This window comes from Monodelphis domestica, chromosome 1 (genome assembly GCF_027887165.1).
Source record: "Monodelphis domestica isolate mMonDom1 chromosome 1, mMonDom1.pri, whole genome shotgun sequence".
NCBI lineage: Eukaryota > Metazoa > Chordata > Mammalia > Didelphimorphia > Didelphidae > Monodelphis > Monodelphis domestica.
Genome location: NC_077227.1, coordinates 74231926 through 74255287, shown reverse-complemented (window position 1 = coordinate 74255287; position 23362 = coordinate 74231926). Strand labels below are relative to the sequence as shown.

At 37.8% G+C, this 23362-nt stretch overlaps 1 pseudogene; it reads left to right on the top strand.

The window, feature by feature from the left end:
- Window positions 1-2941: 2941 nt before the first annotated feature.
- LOC100619152 (60S ribosomal protein L10a-like) lies at window positions 2942-5015 on the top strand (annotated as a pseudogene).
- Window positions 5016-23362: the final 18347 nt, after the last annotated feature.

The window sequence follows — 23362 nt, the reverse complement described above, 5'->3', positions numbered from 1 at the left end:
TCTTTTATATCACACATATGGAGCTATATTTTTATGGCTTCCATGTTCTTATCCCCAACAAGAGAATATTTCCTAAAAGAGGAAAGGCGACTTTGTGACTAGAATCCCAAGTGCCTGCCATTGTTCTTAGTTGTATTCTAGTAGTCCCTCTTATAGTTGCTGCTTTGTGGAAGTAGAATTTTAATAGAGACATTTATGGATTTGATGCTAAGCTGACTGTGCCATTTTTGTACTGAGTTAAACAGCTAATAGCAAAGCATCATATTCACTGGCTTTTATTTTGAAATGTCATGTTCCTATCTTTTTATAAGGAATAAAGTTTTGGTGAATACTTCTACAGAGTGATATAAGTGGAAACATGACAACAATAACTTATATAATGACCATAATAATGTAAAATAAATGGCATTGGAAGGCATGAGAATGGTATTGATCAGCTTCACTGATCTTTGTTTCTTTTTCTTCCTATAAAAATATTTTTGATTATAGGAGATTACTCTCCAAAAGGGAAAAGTGGGAAATTGGGGAAAGTTTTAGTAATATAAAAAAGATACCAACAAAATTTATTTTAGATAAATAAGAAAGGCATCAGAGCTATGATCACTTCATTGACCAGTTTGTATCTCTCAGGGGAGAGGTAGTGGACTCTAGGTATATAATTAAGTTAGACAATGTGGATGTAGTGATTTATTTTACTTTCATACAATTTCATCATAAGTGTGTTCTATTTGCTATCCACATCCAGAGAAAGAACTGTGGGAGTAGAAACAGGAGAAAAACAACTGCTTGGTCATGTGGGTCGATGGGGATATGATTGGGGATGTAGACTCTAAACAATCACCCTATTACAATCATCAATAATAGGGAAATAGGTCTTGATCAATGACACATGTAAAACTCAGTATAATTGATCATTGGCTACAGGGGTGGGGGGGAGGGAGAGGGAAAGAACATGAATCATGTAACCATGGAAAATATTCTTAATTAATTAATTAATTTAAAATTTTCAATTAAATTTTGAAAAAGTGTGTTCTATTAACAAATGGGGTTGATTTAGAAGTTCTTAGGTATTTTTAAAAATGTCAATTAAAAAAGGAAACAAATCATCAGCAAAACCCCCCAATGGTTTCTGGTTTATAGACAGAGTAGAATAGTGTAAGAGATATCATGAGGAAGACTAGGGAAAATTATCAGAAAGAAAATTAGACCAAACATCAAGAAAACTTCCTTAATTATGAGATCCATTAGATGAAGGGAGACTTTCCCAAGAACAAAAGTAGAAGTCTAAAATGTTCATATTGTACTAGAGAAGAGATTGGCTACTATGCTACCTAACCAACAATTTCTGTTGAACCCTTTGAGTGGAAAAAGATTCACTAGTAGGACATCTCTGTCCTGATTTTCTTAAGTGACAGAAGTAGTATGCAATTATAGCCATTAATGAAACTTTACATTTTATATTTTTTATGTTCTGTCAAAATGGAATATGTATTGAATGCTGATAAAGGACTGATCACTGAATAAAATACATAAATCAATGCTATGTTCATAGCTATAACTAGGAATCCTTATTGCCAGGACAAATTCATTTGAGGAGCAAAAACTGGATTTACAAACTAATGAGCAACTGGCCCCATTCTCCAGCAGAAGGCATCATGATAGGAATCCAAGCAGCATACTATTTAATTCACCAATCGAACAATATAAGGACTGTGTTAGATTTAAAATAGTTTTGAGCTTTAAATAGTTGTAGATAAGAGAGTGGGAGCCATAAAATGTGATAATTAAAATGTTTGGGAGCAAGGGAAATATATAACAATTATGACCTCTGAAATATGTTTCTACTGTGTCTTGTTTTTATATAAATATACGATGGTCGCCAGGGAATATATTCCTAATTTATGAATATGCCCAAGCCAACTGGGTTTTATAGAGAAATTTAATTTATAATACACTGATTAATCAATAGAAAAAGAGAGAAAGTAAGAAGGGAATAAGAATGAAGGGCCTCAAGCCAATAAGGCCTAGACCTCAGTCCTAAGAGATAAATCAGTCAGTTGGTTTTATCACTCACCCAAGATCTCTCTAGGTAAGGCTTCTCCTGCCAACCTCAGGCTCCACCTTCAAGAGAGCCTCCTTTCAAGAAATGTTTCCAGAGAATTCTCCTCCTGACTCCTCCTGAGTTCTCCTTCCACAGTCTCCTTCAAGACCTCTCTAGGACTCTCCCTCCAGGACCTCTCTCCTCTCAGACCTCCTTCAGAGCATCCACCTCCTCTCAGTCCTCAGACCCCACTATCTTTAAGCAAAGAATCTCAGTTCCCTCCCCTCAGTTCTCACATCTACCAATCACTGTCGATGTCTCCCCTGTGCCAATGGTGGCTCTAGCTTAACCCAGGACTGCCCAGAGGTCTGTCCCCTTTGCACATGTCTATTGAAGGTCATATTCTCAAATAATTAAATCTTGATTTTTGCTGCAGCCCTTCCTAAATCCTGTTACTCTGAGTAGGGTGGAGATTGTAGTTTCCAAGACCTGGTTCTGTCATTCCAAGTATCTCTATTGTATCAATTCTAAAATCAATCATGACTCAAAGAACTTCCTGTTCTATGCTTAAGCATAGGTCAAAGCCCTTTCCATTGTTTAGCAAAAGGTTTCTGTCCTAAAGTAGTCTTAAGTAGGGAGGAGAAGGATCCTCCCATGCCAAGGAGTTTCATATTCCAATAGAGTTCTTACTATCAGTAGGAAATTTTTTCAAGTATGAAATTTCCCAATGGGGAAATTTCCAACATTCATAAGTCTAAGAAATTTTAAGGTTTACAACTGTCAGTACTAACATGGCATCTAACTTTTAACTCAAATGAGATAAATGCTAGAGCCAATTGTGTATGGCCCATTCACACCTCATACCCTACTCTGCCCCATTCTCAACTGAATTTGTTCTAGATGCAAGAATTGGAACATAGCAGTGAGGAAAGGTGGATTCCAGGAAAGCAACTCTACAAAGATGGGACCCTAGGGTTGGCAGGTTCGGTGGCACATGAGTTGGGTGAAGAAGTAAGAACAATCTCTCTGTGGGCACAGACTGACAGATAACCTCCACGGAGAGGAAGCACATTATTAAAGATGGTGGGAACTTTGAGTCAAAGCCTGGTTATCCAACCTGCCTAAGGCTCTAGCAGTATTCATTCTATCTTCCCCCATCCCATTAAAATGGCATTTTGTTGATGCTTATGGTTTTGATGGCAGTCATTTCCTGATAGACCAGTTAGCTCTCTGAATAGAATATGTGCTCTTTGAAAGCAAGAAATGTTAAATTTTTGTCTTTGTATCACATCTTACACATAAGAGATGCTTAATAAAGGCTTAGTGATTAACTAATTAACACCTTTGCCTCTCTTTTTCAAGGAGAAACAGTTAAGCAAAACTGATGAATGAAGCCACAATGTTCAGCTACATCCACAGTCCCCTACTTCTTCAAGAAAAAGGAGGGAGATACATTTCCTTATCTCACTTTTGGGGTTGAACTGGTTCTCTTATAGGCATCTAGAACTCAGCCTATGCCCATTTATGCTATTATAATCCCTGCATAGATTGTTTTCCTGGTTCTGAATACTTCAATTTACATGAGTCCAAAAAGTCTTCTCATGTTCCTCTGAATTCTTAATATTCATAGCTTCTTGTATTTGGCCATGTCCAACTCTTCATGACTCATTCAGATTTTTCTTTACCTTGGTTGTTATTAAGTCAATTAGTCATTTCCAACTCTTCATGACCTCATTGGGATTTTCTTGGCAAAGATACCAGAATGGTTGGCCATTTCCTTCTCCAGCTCATTTTACAGATGAGGAAACTGAGGCAGAATTAAGTGACTTGTCCAGGGTCACATAGCTAGTATATTTCTAAAATCAGATTTGAACCCAAGAAGATGAGTCTTCTTGAATCTAGACCTGGGGCTCTTGTCCACTGTACTGTGTAGCTGCACCTCATAGATTTTTATGTCACATTATTTTATAACATTCATGTCCTACAATTTGTCCCACCATTTCCTAACTGATAAGCACCCATTTTGTTTCCCCCTTTTTTTGTTTTTGATTTGCTAATATAAAGTGATTCTATGACTATTTTGGTCTTATGTAGGGCTTTTTTTCCCTATTTTTGACATCATTTAAACAATGTGCCCAGCAGGGAAATTAACAGGTCAATGGATAAATACAATTTAGTAGCTTTTCTCACATAATTCCAAAGTCATTGTGCAGAATGATTTGACTAATTTATTTGACCATAAACAATGACGACTTTGTGCTTGCCTTTCACATCATATTTAAAATGGCCCTTTCCCCCAGCTCGTGACACAGTGAGCAACTTTGAGCAGCAAAGTCTCTCGCTCTACTCTCTATGAAGCTGTGTGAGAGGTCCTGCATGGGACCCAGTGCAAACGCAGAAAGTTTTGGAAACTGTGGAGCTACAGATCAGTCTGAAGAACTATGATCCCCAAAAGGACAAACATTTCTCTGGCACCGTCAGGCTCAAATCCACAACCCAACCTAAACTTTCTGTGTGTATCATGGGTGATCAGCAGCATTGTGATGAGACCAAGGCTGTAGAAATCCCCCACATGGATATCGAGGCCCTGAAGAAGTTGAACAAGAACAAGAAATTTGTCAAGAAACTGGCAAAAAAGTATGATGACTTTTTGGCTTCTGAGTCCTTGATCAAGCAAATCTTTTGAATCTTGGGACCTAGTCTGAACAAAGCTGGCAAGTTTCCATCTCTGCTCACCCACAATGAGAATATGGTGGCAAAGGTTGATGAGGCTAAATCTACTATCAAGTTCTAGATGCAGAAGGTGCTTTGTTTGGTGGTGGCTGTTGGCCATGTGAAGATGAGAGATGATGCGTTTGTCTACAACATCCATCTGGCTGTCTATTTCCTGGTTTCTTTGCTAAAGAAGAGCTGGAAGAATGTGAGGGCATTGTATATCAAGAGCACCATCGGCAAGCCCCAGCATCTGTACTAAATCTACATGGTGTCAATAAATGGCAGGAGCAGCTAATAAATTAATAAATGGCAGAAGCTGCTAATGAAAAACAAAACTAAAAAAAAAATAAAATGGCCCAATTATCTTGGTTCTAGTCTTTGAATTATTCTTATGGCTTGTATAAATTTATATCATAGGACTGATTTCAGCCTCCTTTCTTCAAGTTGAAACGAAAAAAAAATACTATAAAGAGCAATGAAAAGGGTTTTAGAACCAGTTTCAGAGGACCTGGGCTTGAATCTCAGCTCTGTTACTACCTGTGTGATCTTGGGCTGGTCACTTATCCATTCTAGATCTCAGTTTCCCTCATCTATTAAATCATGAAGTTAGATGGTCCCCATCCTGTCCCCTTTATGATTCTATAGTTGTCATAGGGAGATTAGCTCCAAGGTCAGAGTTCTTTGAGGTTTTGCAAAGAAGAAAATGTACTGAAAATGAAATTGTTTCTAACAATCTTTCTTTTTCAAGGACAATGCTGTAGTCATATCTATTGACGGAGAGCTCTCCAGACAACTTGTTTTTTTAGTAGACAACTCATTTGCAGTGGTTTAACCCCTTTGCCATGAAAAATTCCTGTCCATCATAGGTGGAAAGCATTTCTGAAAGCTCTATCCTTTTGACCTAATCATAAAACCAATAAAAGCATCTTTAAAGGACAATTTAAATCCGGAAATGATTCTCATCCACAATGATGGATGAAAGGCAGGCTGCTTCCTCAATCAATGACTTCCATCATGTTAAGGATTTGATGTTTCAAATAAGATGCTGAAGGAATCTTCTGGTCAGCAGGGGACTGCAATGATACACATGCCGACAAAGGCAATGGCTACTAGGTAGTGAGTGTATCCAAATCCTCTTGCTGTGCTGCTGGCTCAAGGCATCTGCTCCAAGTTGGGCAATGTAGTTTGTAAAGAAATGAAGCAAAAGAGCTGATGTAGGCAGGGATGTGTTTGTCTTGCTGATCAAATGTTTTGAAGCCAGAATGCCTGGCAGAAAGTCTTAGCTCAGTCACTTTACAATAAAGAATTAGAAACTTCAAAGTCAAAGAGATGGTTTGAATTTGTGAGAAAAGGGAGGAATAATAGAGTGAGAAAAACATATGGTCCTGTTCTTTTTCTTCTTTAGATTTTTATTTGCAAAAGGTTTATATTTGCTGCTTCTATTTCTTTTCCATATATCAGAACTATAACTAGCAATTTCATATCTAAAGTTTCAAGGGAAGAGAGGTGGTAAATTCTCTTAGGTTGAAGCTTCTAGGGGTAGGAGTATGTCCCGGTATATTATAAAATTTCAAAACTTGAAAGCAGTGATGGTGGAATGGGGGAGAAGTTCCCAGGATGTGACTGACCCTGCTGCAATGGGAATGGAAATAAGCATGGGAGAAAACCATGATATAGTGCTATCAACACTCTTGAAATTTCCTACACTGAGGCAAATGACCATTCCCTAGTTGCACCTCTCACATCCACTCCCCAATAATCTAATGTCTGCCTTTTACATTCTTCTGAAAATTCTGTTTAAGATCTCTAGAGGTCAGCTAATCTTCTAATCCAGTGCATTCTACTCAGTTATCATTTTCCTTTATTACTTTGTGTCATTTGGTATTGACAACTACAAACTTAATGACATTTTTTTCTTTCCTCTTTTCTAGGTCAGTGAATTATCTCTGCTCTTTGGGAAAATTTTGGCAGATATCACCCAGGTTAAAGAGACTCCTCTGTTCTTCTCCTCCTTTTCCCACACCCCCTTCCATATATTTGAAGAAATGATTCCTTTTTGAGATACTGATTTAGAATAATGCTTGCAAAAAAAAAAAGAAATAATTAGTAACCATATGGGAAAGTGCCCTAAATTACTACTAATAAGATAAACTCAAATTAAAATTCCTGAGATTTGATTTCATATCCATAAAATTGGCAAAAAATAAAGATAAAAGATGAATATAGCCAGTGTTGGAAGCACTGTGGGTTTCCTGACAAGGCATATGAAGACTGTAGAAGGAACCACAAGTTGCTTTTGGAAAACAACTTGAAATTATGTGAAATATATATATATATTTTTATATAATTTGTCCTAGCAATCTTACTATTGGGTGTGTTCCCTAAGGAGGTCAATAACAACAGAAAGGTTCATTAAATATAAAAATATTCTCATTGGGATTTTGTGTGGTAGCAAAAAATAGCCATAAAGTAGATGCCCATCAATTATGGAATGGTTGGAAAAATTGTGGCTTATTAATAAAATAGAACATAATGCACTATACTAAATGGCAAATAAGAGGAATTTAGTTAAATGAGGGAAGACTTTTGTGAACTGGTCCAGTAATGTATGTAGAATCAGAACAATTGACATGATCACTGTAATAGGGTCATTGAAAACAATACAAAAAGACAACTGAGCTCAGAATAAATTGGTTTTGATGAGCTATTTTTATTTAGCAAGGAGGCTTGTGGGGAGAGGAGGGAGAAAAGTACTTTGGGAAATAATTGTGATGTAAAAAAATGAAGACATCAAAAAATTGTTTAAAGAAAGCAATTCAAGAATGTTCATCTAATCTGTGCTATTTTTCTTGTGCATTTCCCTGTAGCAAACACAGACATTAGAGAGCAACTTCTTGGCCTTTGGGTTGTTTTTAAGATGGAGTCTATTTCATCAAATCTGGGTGTGATATGATGCCTAACATAAATGGTATAAATCATTCAGTAGGACATGTTCTCCCTATACATATTACATTAATTACCCCATTAAAAGTCCTCTTTCCTTAGACTGTAAGCCCTTTGAGGATTACTGCAGTGACCCAGACCTCTATCCACCAATCAGTCAATCAATAATATTTATCAAATACCTGCTATGTGCCAGGCACTGTGCTATGCCTCTTTAACACTTTGCCCATTGCCTTGTATATAGAAGTTTCCCAGAAGTATCTGCATATTAAATGCATAATTGGTTCAACACAATATTTAAATATGAAAAGAAAAAAGAGGAGTCAGAGTAAATTTAATGGGAAGGAACATAATGGTGGTGGCTTCAATGGGAATATTTGACAATTTCTTTAAAATCCTTTGCTACTATCTCTAATTTGGCTCATTTCAGGTTCCACTCAATTTGTAAAATCTCTCTCTCTCTCTCTCTCTCTCTCTCTTTTCTCCCTTTCTTTCCTATACCTCTTAGTCTTGAGAGAGGAATAGAGGGGGCAGCTGGGTAGCTCAGTGGATTGAGAGCCAGGCCTAGAGATGGGAGGTCCTAGGTTCAAATCTGGGCTCAGACACTTCCCAGCAGTGTGACCCTGGGCAAGTCACTTGACCCCCATTGCCTAGCCCTTACCACTCTTCTGCCTTGGGGCCAATGCACAGTATTGACTCCAAGATGGAAGGTAAGGGTTTAAAAAAAAAGAGAGAGAAAGGAATAGAATAAGCTATTGGAATAGGTCATGCCTAAGAGCCATAGGTAAGTTCGACTCATATCTCTGAGGAATAATAATACCTGCTCTTGATATTCTTATTATTGTCTACTAGAAAACCATCAAACTTCCCAGCAAATAGGATGGTTGTGAATATTCACTCCAAGTGGACCATTTTCTTGAAATATCTGGTCTTGTTTATGTACAAAATATTCCTTTTTAAAAATAGCTGACAATTATATAGGGATGTAAGGCTAGAAATGCACATTGTACTTGTTTTATTTCAGCTTCACAACCACTTTGTGAGGCATTATTATCCCCAAAAGGAAATTGAGTCTCAGAGAGACTAAGTGGTATGCCCATGGCCATACAGATAATATGTAAGAGGCAGAAGAACATGAATGCAGTTTCAAGTTCAGAACTCTATCCAATACCCCATGGCAGAGACACATTTCATTCAACAGGAAGAAACACTATTTAAGTGTACTAAGGATTTGTAAGAAAAGTTTTTAGGTTTATTTCTGATCTTATCACAAATACTGTAAAACTTTGATTGAGAAGATTATTGTGTGAAATTACTTATTGCTTGGACACCTACCACCCTGCTCTCACCTGTGGCTCCAAGAAGCTGTAGCATGTGCAGTAGCCACTCCCTGGTAAACTGTCTGGATTGGTGGACCAGGTTGAGAGGCATGTGAAGACTTTCCGTGGCAGAAAGGATGGATGAGAACAATTTGTTCCGAAGGTCATGAAGGCAGCTGAAGCAGGCACTGTGAGGCTTAGAGCATGGTGAGATGTCAGGTGTGCCAAAATCATCCACTGCATCTTGGACCATCACCAGTTTTGTCTTGCCACTGGACTTGGATGGCTGGAAATGAGAGTGAGGCTGTTGATTTTGTTCATTTCTTCCTCACTTAATTCCAATTTATGTACATGTCAAAAGATATCACCAGTGATGTAATTTTGGTCCTCTTTCAGTACAAAGGACAACACCAGCATACCACTTCTTGAGTTTTTAAGATGTGAATAACATGAAGAATGGAGGAAAGTAACTGAATCCCTCTAAAGTAAGATAGATGAAAATGGCTAACTGGTATCTAACACAAAAGTCATCATGTGTGGGTTGGAAATATTGAGTGAGTTGTCTTTTAATGGTAATATGGATTGTGTTACAGAAGATGTCTGCTCTTACCAAGACCTCCTTTGGGGTTTTGCCTGTCTCTAGCCTGACTCAAGGAAGAATCAGAGAATATTGAAAAGGTTCTGAAAAGGAATATAGCTCAATACCAAGAATCTCTTCAGTAACATCTTTATAAATGGTTATCTAGCCTGTGCTGAAAACCTTCTAATGAGGGAGAACTCGCTTATTACCTCAATAAGTGTAGTTGTTATCGGTTGTTGATTTACTTCCCTTTTGTTTTGTTCTAGATATCATAGCTTCAAGAAGATCTCTAATTCTAAGAAACTCATTCAAAGGGTATGGAAGACAAGAGACAAGCCAAGTTAGAGTTATTGGAATGGAGGAATGTATCTCATTAAAAAAAAAGAAAAAGGCAAAAGGAAGAGTTTTTAAAAAGGAAAGACACTTTCATAAGGGGTGATGGGATCTGGGGGAAATTTCTTTTTTTTGAAAAATGTATTTAATTAGTCAATTTAGAACATTATTCCTTGGTTACAAGAATCATCCTCTTTCCTCCCTTCCCCCCACTCCTTCCCATAGCTGACACGCAATTTCACTAGGTTTTACATGTGTCCTTGATCAAAACCTATTTTCATGTTGTTGATGTTTGCACTAGGATGATCATTTGGAGGCTACATCTGGGGGGAAATTCTTGAAAGAGATGTAGACCTGGAAAAAGAACAGACAAGAATAGCATCATAGGATGAAAGGATGAAAGATTAGGTCTGGAAGGGTCTTGTTCAATCTAACACCTCCACTGTTCTGAGGAGAGGGAACTGAGAGGCTTAGTGGCATGCATATGATACATTGGCATTAGGTAGCAAAACCAGAATGTGAGTCCTGGTTTTCTGAGTCAAGCATTTTTCTACTAGCTATGGTTGTAAAGCATGGGAAGACAGGAGTTGAGCTTCCTTGGAATGGCTAGTTTGTTATGTGGGAAATTGTCCTTAAAATCACAGACTCTTATATTTGGAAGGCCAACTAGTTCAATACATGCCTGAACAGGAATCACATTGTCAACAGCCCTGATGAGTAGTCATCTCGCCTCTACTTGAATATCTACAGTGATGGAAAACTCATCATCTCCTGGAGGACACCATTTCCTTTTTGGATAGCTCTTAGAATTAAGTAGAAATGTTCCTCTCTTCTGCTTGCATTTGTTGTTTCTGCAGTCAGACTTAGCAAGTTGAATCTCTTTTCTGCATGACAGCCCTTAAAATACTTAAAGACAGCTATCACGTTCCCCTAATAAGTCTTTTCTCCAGCCTGACCATCTGCAGTTCCTTCGCCTGCCCTTCCAATAACATGGTGCCCAAACTATTTATTGATCTGATAGCCCTCCTCTAGACACCTTCTATCTCACCAAAGTCCTATTTAAACTGTGGCTCCAAGAACTGAGCCCTGTGCCCCAGATGTGGCCTGAATAGCGCAGAGTGGGAGTGTCACCTCCTTCCTCTCAGGAAGTCCCAAAGGGTCCTTTATCTTTGTTGGGAGGCCACTGAAACTGGTAAAATGAGCTCAGGAATTTGCCAAAGCTCCAATCAAGCCAACTTGCAGAGTGAAAACTTAGAGTTAGTCCATTGTGCCCCTGTTTTTGCTGCCCCAACACTTCTGCTAAAACATCTCATTCCCTGTGACATTTTAATTATTTATAGCACCAAGGCTCTCCGAGTAGAACATACCATGTATTCTCCATTCACTCATTCATTAGTTTTAATTAAACCCTTTAATTTTATTTATGCTGTCATGGACTGATTAACAATTTGCCAGCACAAACCAGGAAGTCTTAAAAAGCACCTTGAGAAATCTGTCGATCTCTAAGCAGAAATCTTACCTAGACGCAGAACTGCAGGGATGGTCGGCTGAAATGCAAGAGGAAGCACATTACTAGACTTCCCAGTGCAATTTTCTTTTAGCTGTGCAACCAGAAACCACAGCTCAAAGCATGAAATGAGTGTCAGAAAGCCTGAGGCACACAGGGGCTACCCGAGACAGCAGATGGAAAGGGCCTTAGGTAATGTGGAATTTTAGTCCTGGCTAGCGTGTTTTCTTGAGAGAGATCAGGCAGAATCTATCTAGGTTAAGATCCCTAAGAATAAGGGAAGGGATAGTGGATCCACAAACCTCCTCAGCAGACAGCGTAAGGGGAATATTGCATGGAGGATTAGGTGACCCAGTTCCAGGGAAGACACTCCCATTAATGAGGTACAAGAGGAAAGAAGGCTGAATTTGGAGTCCAAGAATCCAGGTTTGTTTAATATCTATGTAACCTTGAGGAAATCACTTTGCCTCTTTGAATGCATCTGTAAAATGAAGAACTAGATATTCCCTTTGGTCCCTCCCAGCTATAGATCACTGAGCCCAAGAGTTCTTTATTTCCTTTTCTCCATCTTGAAATAACTCAAACTACAGGGATATCGCTCCTAAGAGTCTGCATAGTACTCGTGCTTTAAGGATACTAGTATGATGAGTAAGTAGAGAAGGGAATGATTTATTGGGAGTAGCTTTTAAGGCATCAAGAGTTCATCCCTCTTTGTCTCAAGAGAAAGGTCAATGATGTGACCACTGGAAGGCAGGAAGCATTTATTAAACACCTCCATGTGCCAGGCACTGTGCCCTTTAGGACGTGGTGAATCATGTTATTATACTGCTGTGCTGCCTTCCCCAAGCTTATGGTTGTAATGGAAGTTGAAATATGTGTTGGCTGAAATGGGGTCACAAAGGTAGAGTGGTCAGGATAGTGTAGTTCTTGGTAAGGATATCCATGAAGATGAGGCACCATACAGGCTTTTTTTTGTACTGGTGTGTGGAGTTAAGAGCACAAGATGTGAATCTTGGTTCAAGTCCTGATATTGTTCAATTGATTGATGATGATGATGATGATGATGATGAAGAAGATGTCAATTGCTGGAAGTTTTAATAAACTATAAAAAATCAATTGTAAAAAATTACAAAGAAATTCACATATATTATCTCATTTGATATAAAACAGACTTGTGATTTAGGTACTAGGTTTTATAGATTAGGAAACTGAGGTGTAGAGAGCTTAAATTACTTACTCTGGTCACACAGCTAGTGTCAGAGGCAGAATTTGAACTGAGATCCTCCTGAATCCAACTCTAGTACTCTTTTCACTTTATATATATAAGACCTCAGTTTCATCAACATTAAAATGAAGGGGTTGAACTATAAAATGTCTAATGACTAATCCTACCTCTAACATTCTCTGATTCTTTGGTTCAGGACCCAGCATCCTATTTTTCAACTTAGGAAATGATTAATAAATATTTTAAAATTTCAATTTAGTTGATTTTTCTTGGATTAACCTACTTTCATCAGGCTGTGGGGGAGCCGTAGGGTTATTTTTATAATTTGTTGCTCTTCTTTTGATACCCCTGGACATTTTTTTATTCTCTCTCTCCTTTCAGTAGCATTAGCTTAATTTGTTTTCTTTTCCTGCTTTTATGTTTTCCTCCCAATGCACTGAATTGTTTCACTGTGAAAGAGCCATCCTTAAGGTCCACTGATGCATGACTTATTCACTGCGTCCAAATGATGCCCCATATTTCTACATGGTTCTTTTGCTCTGATTTTTTTTTTTGCCTCCAGTTCCTTGACCTACCTTTTAGTGGTTTATTTTTGCATTCTGGTGGTCCCTTCTGCCATCCTCTGCCTCCTGCACTTAGCAAATCACATCCTTCATTTCTTAGTTTGGAGTTAGAGACTACTGCTTTCACTGGGTAAATATATCAGTAACATGGTCAAGTTCAGCAAAGTGAAAAAGTGCTAGAAAAGACCTCAGAGACTCCATTCTGAGTGAACTATATATCTGTGTCTATCTATCTGACTATCCATCCATCTTGGACAAAGGCCAAGTCTTTGAGATTTTATTTATTTCCCAAAATGCAAGATTATAATCTTTGTAGAAATTTTCTTTATGTTCAAGTTATTTTGTAAAATGAGTCTTCTTTTCTAACACTACCTCCTTGACTGAGGAGAGAGCATGAATAGAGAGTCACCTTTGGAGTCAGGGATCAGGTCATGTCTCTGACCCATACCAGCTATAAAACCAAGGACAAACCACTCAATGTCTGATTGTTCTAAGACTGCAGGTGGGAATGTCTACACTGGAAATTTCCTACACTGATGAAATTACAGGTCTGGATTAACTCTTACCTCTAACATGCACACATGTGTACATGCACACGCATACACAATTTAATCTATAATTATAAAAACATGATATTATATAGCTATGTTTTCAAAGTTCAAACAAATACTTTTCCTGCTCATATTTCAGTTTCCTAATCTAATCTATAAAATGAAGGGATTAGACTAATTGATTTCTGAGATCTTCTTCTAGAAACTATTAAGGTTTCATCTCCTATGTTCTCTTCTTGGCCAGCCAGAATGCATATGAAGATGTGATTGTCCAAAATATCTGGACTTAAGGGTTTTTTAGGACAGATTACATTTCATTGCCCTCTCAGTCTAACTAATACTGTAGTTTCTCTAATGATGAGAAAGGTCATGCTTCACTGTGTGTAAATATCTGTGTGTCAATGCAAGTGTGTATGTATATGGGAGTAGCATAACATTCTCATCTGTACAAAAAAATGTATATATCATGTACTTTTAATAGTGATAGAGAAATCACCTTAAACCTTTGTTTAATAATCTTTGCTATACTTTCATTTTTTTAAATTAAAATTTATTAATTTGCTTGTTACATTAAAATAGCTAACTCCTTCCATCTCTCCCCTCCCCCATTAGAGAAGGCATCATTTGACAAAAAGATATATATATATACATATGTAAAACTATTTTCTATTTCTATTTCTATTCATCAGTTCTTTCTCTGGAGGTAGGCATACACAGGTCATTCTTCAAATAATATTTCTGATGTATATAATGTTCTCTTGGTTCTGCTCATTTCTTCATAGTTTCACATAGGCCTTTCCATGTTTTTCCAAAATTAATCTGCTTGTCATTCCTTAGAGTACAGTAATATTCCATCACAATCATATGCCATGACTTGTTTAGTCATTCTCCAACTGATGGGTATCCCTTCAGTTTCTCATTTTTCACCATCACAAAGAAAGTCTTTATAAATATTTTAGAAAACTTAAAGGTTCTTTTCCTTTTTTCCTTGATCATCTTAGGAAATAAGCCTAATAATTGTATTGCTGGGTCAAAAGATATATACAGATTTATACCTCTTTGAGTATAATTCCAGATTGATCTCCAAAATAGTTGGATAAGTGCACAGTTCCACCAATAGTATATTAGTGTCCCCATTTTCTCACATTCCCTCCAACATGTGTAATTTTGTCCTTTTATCATCTTAACCAATGTGATAGATGTGAGATGACACCTCAGAATTGTTTTGATTTGCATTTCTCTAATCAGTAAGTCTAATAATAAAGAACACTTTCCATATAGTTTTACCTATCTATGTATCTATCTAGCTTTGATTTATTAATCTAAAGATATTCATATCTTTTGACCATTTATCAATTGGGGAATAGTTCATATTCTTATATATTTGACAAAGTTCTCTATATATCTTAGATATGAGATCTCTATCCAACAAACTGTCTGTAAAAATTTCCCCCAACATTCAATAAAATAAAATTTTGGTAATTTAATTAGGATGGCATTGAATAAGTAGACAAGTTCATGTAGGACTGCCATTTTAATTACATTGGCTCTGCCTTACCCATAAATAATTAATATCTCTTCAATTATTTAAATATGACTATTTTTATAAAAAGTATTTTACAGTTATGTTCTTGTTTCTGAGTCTGTTTTGGCAAATATTCTCTTAGGTACTTAATTCTCTCTATGGTTATTTTAAATGGGTTATCTCTTATTATCTCTTCTTATAGGACATTGTTGGTAGATATATAGAAATTATGATGATTTATGTGGGTTTATTTTATATCTTTCTGCTTTGCTAAAATTATTAATAGTTTCAACTAATTTCTTAGTTCAGTCTCTAGGATTATATATTATAAATTTCATATTGTCTGCAAAAAAGAGAGACTTTATTATATCTTTACCCATTCTGATTCCTTCAATTCTTTTTCTTTTCTTATTGTTATTGCTAGAATTTCTAATATGATATTAAATAATATTGGTGATAATTGGCATCCTTGTTTCATTTCTGATATTTTAGGGAAGGCTTCTAACTTATTCCTATTACAGATAATATTTGCTGGTGGTTTCAAGTATATACTTACTATTCTAAGAAAAAATCCATTTATGGCTATGCTTTCCAGTATTTTTAATAGGAAAGAATGTTGTAATTTGTCAAAAACTTTTTTTCTGCATCTATTTGTATAATCTTATGACTTTTGTTACTTTTTTGTTGATGCAATACATTATGTTAATAGTTTTCCATATATTAAGTCATCCCTGAATACTAGATATCAATCCTGTTTGGTTATAATTGCAAGAATTGAATTAATTTTTCTACTCAGATATATATTTTATTAAGTTTATTAGAAAGGATAAATAATCATAGTTTTAGATCTCATCATTCATCTGAGTAACCTGACCATGAGTTGCCTGACTTTCCAGTCCCTTCCTCTTTCCCACTTACCTGCCTGCTCTGTTCCCGCATCTTCCAAGCCTCCAGCCCAAAAACCCTGGTCCATCACTAACCCCTCACTTTTATTGACATACAGCATGTACACGGACACAAAACCTGGTGTAACTGTGTTATGTGAGGAATGTTAATGGACAGGTCAAGATACTCAGGAGGGGGAGGGAATGAACTTCCTTGAAACATAATCTATAATCTTTGTGATATGTTGTTGTAGTCTACTTGATAATATTTTATTTAGGTTTTTGCATCTATATTCATTAATGAAATTATTCTTGCTCTTTCTGAATCAGCACCATATTTGTTTCATAAAAGGGGTTTGGCAATACTCCTTAACCAATTATTCTAAATAATTTACTTAATATTGGAATTGGATGATTTTTAAATGTTTGGAAAAATTCATTTGTAAATCCATCTTGACCTGATTTTTTTTTCCTTAGAAAGTTCATTTATGGCCTGTTCAATTTCTTTTTCTAAAATAGGCTTGTTTAGACCTTCTATTTCCTCCCTTGTTAGTCTCTTTTAAATGTTTTAAAACTGTTAAGCTCCGTGAAAAGACCATAATGCCTCTCTGAGAGGTCTGGGTTTCAGAGGCATTAAAGGTTTAGAATGAAATGAATTAGGGAAGTTACTCATCTCTCCAGGCTTCTATTTTCTTATATATAAAATATAGAAATCCCATGATCTCATAAATTTAAGCATAATATGCAGACTAAAAATGTTATAATCTAAAATTTCAAAGGGAAAAGAACAAAAAAATCATCAAGCAGGAAAGTTACACTGACAAAGAAATAAGATAATAAGGTCATAAGATTGAGAGCTGGAAGAAATGAGAGGTCATACAGAGGTATTACAACACTCAGTGTGCAGCTATAATTGGGAAATGTTTAACAAAATAAAAATACAATAAAACATGGATAATATTACATTTTGTAACTGTCAATTATATTGAGTCAATTACAAAAACATAGATAACATTACATTTTAAAACTAAGTTAACATGCAGCCTGCAGGGATCTTTTTCTTGTGGTTTAGTAGCCCCATCCCCCTTCTACTAGAGTTTGCCACCACAGATAGAGTCCAATATGCTCATTTTATAGATGAGAACATTGAGGCCCCGAGTGGTTGGCAACCTGTTCAGTCATAGATAGTAAGTAGGATTCAAACCAAGAACCTGTGAACCAGTTTGTTTATGACCTTTGTCTTTCTTTTGCATACAGAAGAAAAGATGCAGGAATTCTAGTCTGCCTTGGAGCAGAAAGTATTCATAGTAGCATTTGGTCTAAAACAATGAAAGAAGTAGTGGGGGGAAATACCAAGCAGGGGACATGTCTGAAAAGTTTCATTGAGTGGGTGAAATCAGTGGATGGCAAGGCCAGTTCTCAAAATATGGTAAATGAAAGCCATCAACAAAACTTGAGAATAAACCTGACTAATGACCTCAGAACTACAGAGCTGCTCTGAAAAATCAGCCACATGAGGAGAGAGATTATGGTGGAATTAGATCTATTCAACCTGAGGGGTGTGTATTTGTGTGTAAGATTCTCTTAAGTGGTTATTCACAACATATGTCATAGATCACACAATATCTCAGACTTGAAGGGACACCAAGGCTATCTAGCTCAACTGATATCTGAAGAAGAATCCCTTCTATGACTTCACTGTCAAATGGTCTTAGAATCTCTGCTTGAAGTCTTCTTGGGGGAGGGAACCTACTACCTAAGCACAGTGGATAGAGTGTTGGGTCTAGAGTTACAAATATCTAAGTTCAAATCCAGCTTCAGGAATTTGCCAACGGGGTGACCCTGGGTAAGTCATTTAGCCTCTGTCTGCCTCAGTTTCCTCACCTATAAAAGGAGGATAATAATAGCACCTACCTCTTATTGTGAGAAATAAATGAGATATTTGTAAAAGTGCTTGGCATAGTAATTGGCACATAATAGGTGTTTAACAAATGCTTGTTGCCTTCCTTCCCAAGTCATTCTATTTATTTGGGGATGTTCATTTAATTTATTATCAAATATAATAATCAAATATTTATTTATCGTTAAGAAGTTTTCCCTTAAATCTTTTCCTAAATATGTTTCTCTCAAACTTCCTGGATCTGTCCAGGGCCAAGCAGAATAAGTCTAATTTTTCTTCAACACGACAGCAATCAAGTGATTCACATGCAAAATTCCTTCTAGAATAACCTTCAATGAATATACCCTTGTGCTAGATGAATGGAGAAGAAAACTAAACTCATTCACTGCAGGTAACCTTGTGGAGGAAGGATGAGTTGGTAAAAAAATGCATGTGCTGCTAGATTTTTCATATTTGTTTAGAAGGCTTCCCTAGGCTGTTTGTCTTATCTGTCCAGGGAAATTTACCAGAGGCATATGTTTGGACTCTATACACACTCCCTTATTTACAGATACCTCTACAATTTTTCAGATTGGTCAAATTTCGCTTCACCAGCCTCTGCTAGTGTCCTTGGGGAAATGGGGGAATAGAGTACCTTATGATCTTCATCATAGAGTCAAGCATGATGTGCAATCTGCATAGCCACATGTACGATTCCATCCTAGAAAAGATGGGTTTTTTAGAGTGCCAATCCAGAATATTTTCTGCCAATAATAACAACTGATGGATCATCTTAGTCTTTTCGATTTTCCTCATGTGAGTGACTCCCTCTAGTGTTCAACATTTGACAAGCTTTGAAATGATACTTGATTTCTATTTGGAGGGAAAGTCCACCCTTTCAGGAAGTCCTTTCTAGAGATAAGAAATCTTTCATGTCAGTGTGGTTGTCATAAATTGCATTGCTCTAAATTTATAATGCAATGGGTTCTAATTGCTACTATGCATTGTATACACCCATCAAGGGAAAAGGGAAAACTGAAAAAATGGAGGAAGGAGGACAGCTTGGGTATTCTTTTGAAGAAAGCAGCAAATATGTAATAGGTCCAAAGTGTATAACTCTTCATTAATATTGGGGTAGGGTGGATGGTGGGTTTTTAAAGTGAAGGGGATCCAATGGATATCCTGAAACTATATCCCGAACTTCTCCCTGCAGGGTGGGAGATGAAGGCATCAAAAAGGAAAATAAATTTCAGAGTCAGAACCAAAGTTAAGTGACTGGGGCTTTTTTCCTCGGGGCAATGAATTGAGATGGTTCTGCCAATGCTTATTGCTTTTCAGCAGTATGAAAACGACAAAGCTTAGCATTTAGGTAGCTAGAATAATTCGTTAAAATAGGGAGCTTACCAAATGGCTGGCTGAAGTGAGGTTCTCCCAGAACAGTTATTGCTGCTTGCCTTGGATATAGCATGTGCTGGATACAAATATTCCTGGTCATAACTATGTTAAATAGGCTTTATCTTCTTCTACAGTTAGGAAAACTTCTTTGTGTTTGTTACTCTAGAAAGAATTAAATAAGATAGTTACTTCTTAGTGATATCCAATACAAAAGGTCCTGCTGCCTGTCAAGTATCCAAATTACCTTGATATAATTTAACATCCATTTCCATATCAGGATTTATTGTCTTGATTACTCTGGCATGACTTGCAAAGAGATCGGTTACTTGTGGTACCAAGAGGACCAACAACTTGATTGCTACAACTGGAATTCCCACTCATGCCAAGAGTGCCTAGAACCAGCTCCATGAGCTCCTAAGAAGTGATCTGATTCACCCATCTCATTCATCTATTTTTATGTTGACATTTGAGGGTTTGGGCTATATATTCTCAAAGCCCCAGTGTAATAGAGTGCAGGATTTTCTTCTCCAAGATGTAGGATAAGAATTCACATTTGAGCTCGGAGTTAGACCAATACTACCAACCCCAGATGGAGTGGAAGGCAAAGCAAAGACCCTTTCTATAGGGTGTCTATAGTATCCCCACCTGTGGTTGGTTATATTAGCTGCTAACAATGAGGATATAATTTTGGAATCAATAAGCATTAATAACACCTATCACACCTTGTTTTATTTTTGTCTCATTCAAAGCTCTCAAAATATTCTCAATGATGCAGGAAAATTAGTTATTGCTAAGCATATTTTTTCCTCTTTGGTTGTGAGAGTATAATTTACGAGTCTTGTTCAATGTAAAATGGGAGAGACTATTAGGCAGAATGAGCTAGAGTCCACTGGGTGATAATGTCACATAGGTGGTTAGCCAGACCAGGATCTGGGTGTAGATTCTCTGATAACAGGACCAATTAACTTGTAACTGTGGGCAAGTCACTTAACCCCCATTGCCTAGCCCATACCACTCTTCAACATTGCAACCGATACTTATATCAATTCTAAGACAGGAGGTAAGGGTTACAAAAAAAGAAGATATTCAACTCACACAATTGTGGGTGGTCAACTTAGAAGGGGCACAAACACTAAAAGATAGGGGAATTGAGCCTTTCAAAGAAAATTAGCTATGTGCTAGGATCATCTACTTGGATTGCTTCTTCTACAGATGTTATAGTTTTATTTGATGATCAGATTCAGAGAAATCGTTTGGTGATGATAATAATAGAGTCACAGATTTAAATCTAGATGGAGACTTAGGAGTTATCTAGGCCAATTCACACACAGACACACACACAGACACACACACACACACACACATTTAAATAAAGGAAGAAACAAAGCTTTATCCAAGATTGTACTCATAGCAAGTGGTCAAGGTGGGCTTCAAACCTAAATTTCTGACTCCAAATCTAATACTCTTTCCACAACATCCTGCCTCTAATATTAAAATATTTTGATTAATATTTACAGAATAGATACCATGTAGAAGGCACTATTATGTACAAAGTACTAGACAAGAAGACATGGCACCTACCCTACAGAAATTGACAATTTAGCACAGAGGATTAGATTTGTAAATTACTTTGCCCTTTCTTTTCTAAATGTTTCAGTATTTTTTTTCCTAGATGGTTTACCTGGTAGGTAATCACTTGGTCATTAATAAAAAATAGATTCTCTGTGAGTTGTCCTTCCTTCATTCTCTCCTTCTTTACTTCCTCCTTGTGTTAAAATTGTATCTTGTGGTCTCCTTGACTCCTCTAGTTGATACAGTAAGCTTATAAGTATGTATAGTAGTCTCTCGGTGACCGAGAATGACTATTGTCTTTGTGCAGTTTCATCTACGGTGTACCCTCATGTGGCTTTGGAGTCCAAAGGCTGAGGCGCACAGTGTGTGGCACATGGGGCTGGGACTCCAGTTGTTATGGGAGGTGCGGTTGTGGCCTGGTGTCGGCGTTCACGCGCAGCGGCAAGACGTCGACGTCGCTCATCTTCAAAGGTGATGGCGGCATGGTGAATGTGGGCTCGCCAGCTGCTTCTGTCAGAGGCAGCGAGTTCTAGTTGCTTTGGTGTCATGCCAGCCCACTTCAAGTTGGACTTTAGCTGATCCTTGAATCTTTTCTTTGGTCGGCCTTGTTTCCTGAGTCCAGCTGACAGTTCACCATAGAATACCTGTCTTGGTATTCACTGTGGGTCCATGCGGATGACGTGTCCAGACCATCGTAGCTGGGTTTGGAGGACCAGGACTTCGATGCTGGTGGAGTTGGCTCTGTCGAGGACTTCCTGATTGGTGATTCGGTCCTGCCATCGGATCCTCATGATTGACCGGAGGGAGCGTTGGTGGAATTGCTCCAGCTGTTTCATGTGCTTCCGGTACAGTGTCCATGTCTCACAACTGTACAGGAGCGAGCTGAGGACCACTGCATTATGCACTTTGAGCTTCGTCGCAGTGCTTACATCGCTGTGTTGGAGGACTTTGGAGCGCAGCCGCCCGAGTGCCTGGCTGGCCTTTTGGATCCTGGCATTGATCTCATGGTCCAAGGACCCGTCATTGGCGATGGTGCTGCCCAGGTACTTGAAAGTGTTGACGTTAGAAAGCTGCGTGCAGTTGATTGTAATGCATGGCTGGTTCGTTGGCCTCCCTGGTGCAGGTTGGAACAGCACCTCTGTTTTGCTGAGGCTGATAGTCAGGCCAAACAGTTTTGTTGCAGTGGAGAACCTGTCCACAATGGTTTGGAGATGATTTTCTTGGTGGGCCATGAGAGCACAGTCATCTGCGAAGAGAGCTTCCAGGATGAGTCTCTCTGTTGTCTTTGTTTTTGCAGTCAGGCGGAGAAGGTCAAATAGTGAGCCATCCAGTCGGTATTTGATGTATTCGCCCAGGTCTAGATCCATCACAGCATGTCGTAATACTTGGGTGAAAAATAGTTTGAATAGTACTGGAGCGAGGACACAGCCTTGTTTCACGCCATTGGAGATGTTGAAGCGATCGGAAGTCTCTCCACCAGATAGGACTTCCCCTGTCATGTCGACATGAAAGAGCTGGATCAGTTTGATGAATTTTGCTGGGCAACCGAGCTTGCTGAAGATCACCCACAATGCGTCCCTGTTCACTGTGTCGAACGCCTTTGTCAGGTCTATGAAGACAATGTAGAGACTCAGGTTCTGTTCAAGGCATTTTTCCTGCATTTGCCTCACTGTGAAGACCATGTCGATGGTGCTGCGATCTGATCGGAAGCCACATTGTGATTCAGGCAGGTTCTGCTCTGAAACAGATGACAGGAATCTGTTGAGTATAACACGGACGAGGATCTTTCCAGCAGTGGAGAGTAGTGAGATGCCTCTGTAGTTGTCACAGGCTGCTCATGAGCCTTTGTTCTTGTATTGGGCTATAGTAAATGCAGGAAACAAGATTACAAAAGGAATCCTAGAAGTCACATCCATCTTTCCCAAAGATCAAGGAGCATAATTTGCAAATTGTATCATATTATCAAAAATTGCATCCTGTTAATATGGGCTAAATAAAGAAGCTATCTAAGATTTGCTGTTGGGGCCTCTAGGTCCCATGAAGTATAAATCTTAGATAAGTTCCACATATCTGCAGTAAGAACAGCAGAACACCAAATGCTACTGACAGCCTGTGATGATGTGAACATGTCAATTTTATTTATTGACAACTTAGAGATAATTTAGATATATTAATGAACTGACTCCAAGGTAGTATGGATTGTAGTCTGTGTCTCCCCCAAAAACAATAAAATGAGATCTCAAGCTCCTACCCTCACCTCAGACCTCTTCTATCACTGAAGGGTTCATGCTGCCAAGTGCTCACAACTCTAATTCAGGATCACGAGTGAC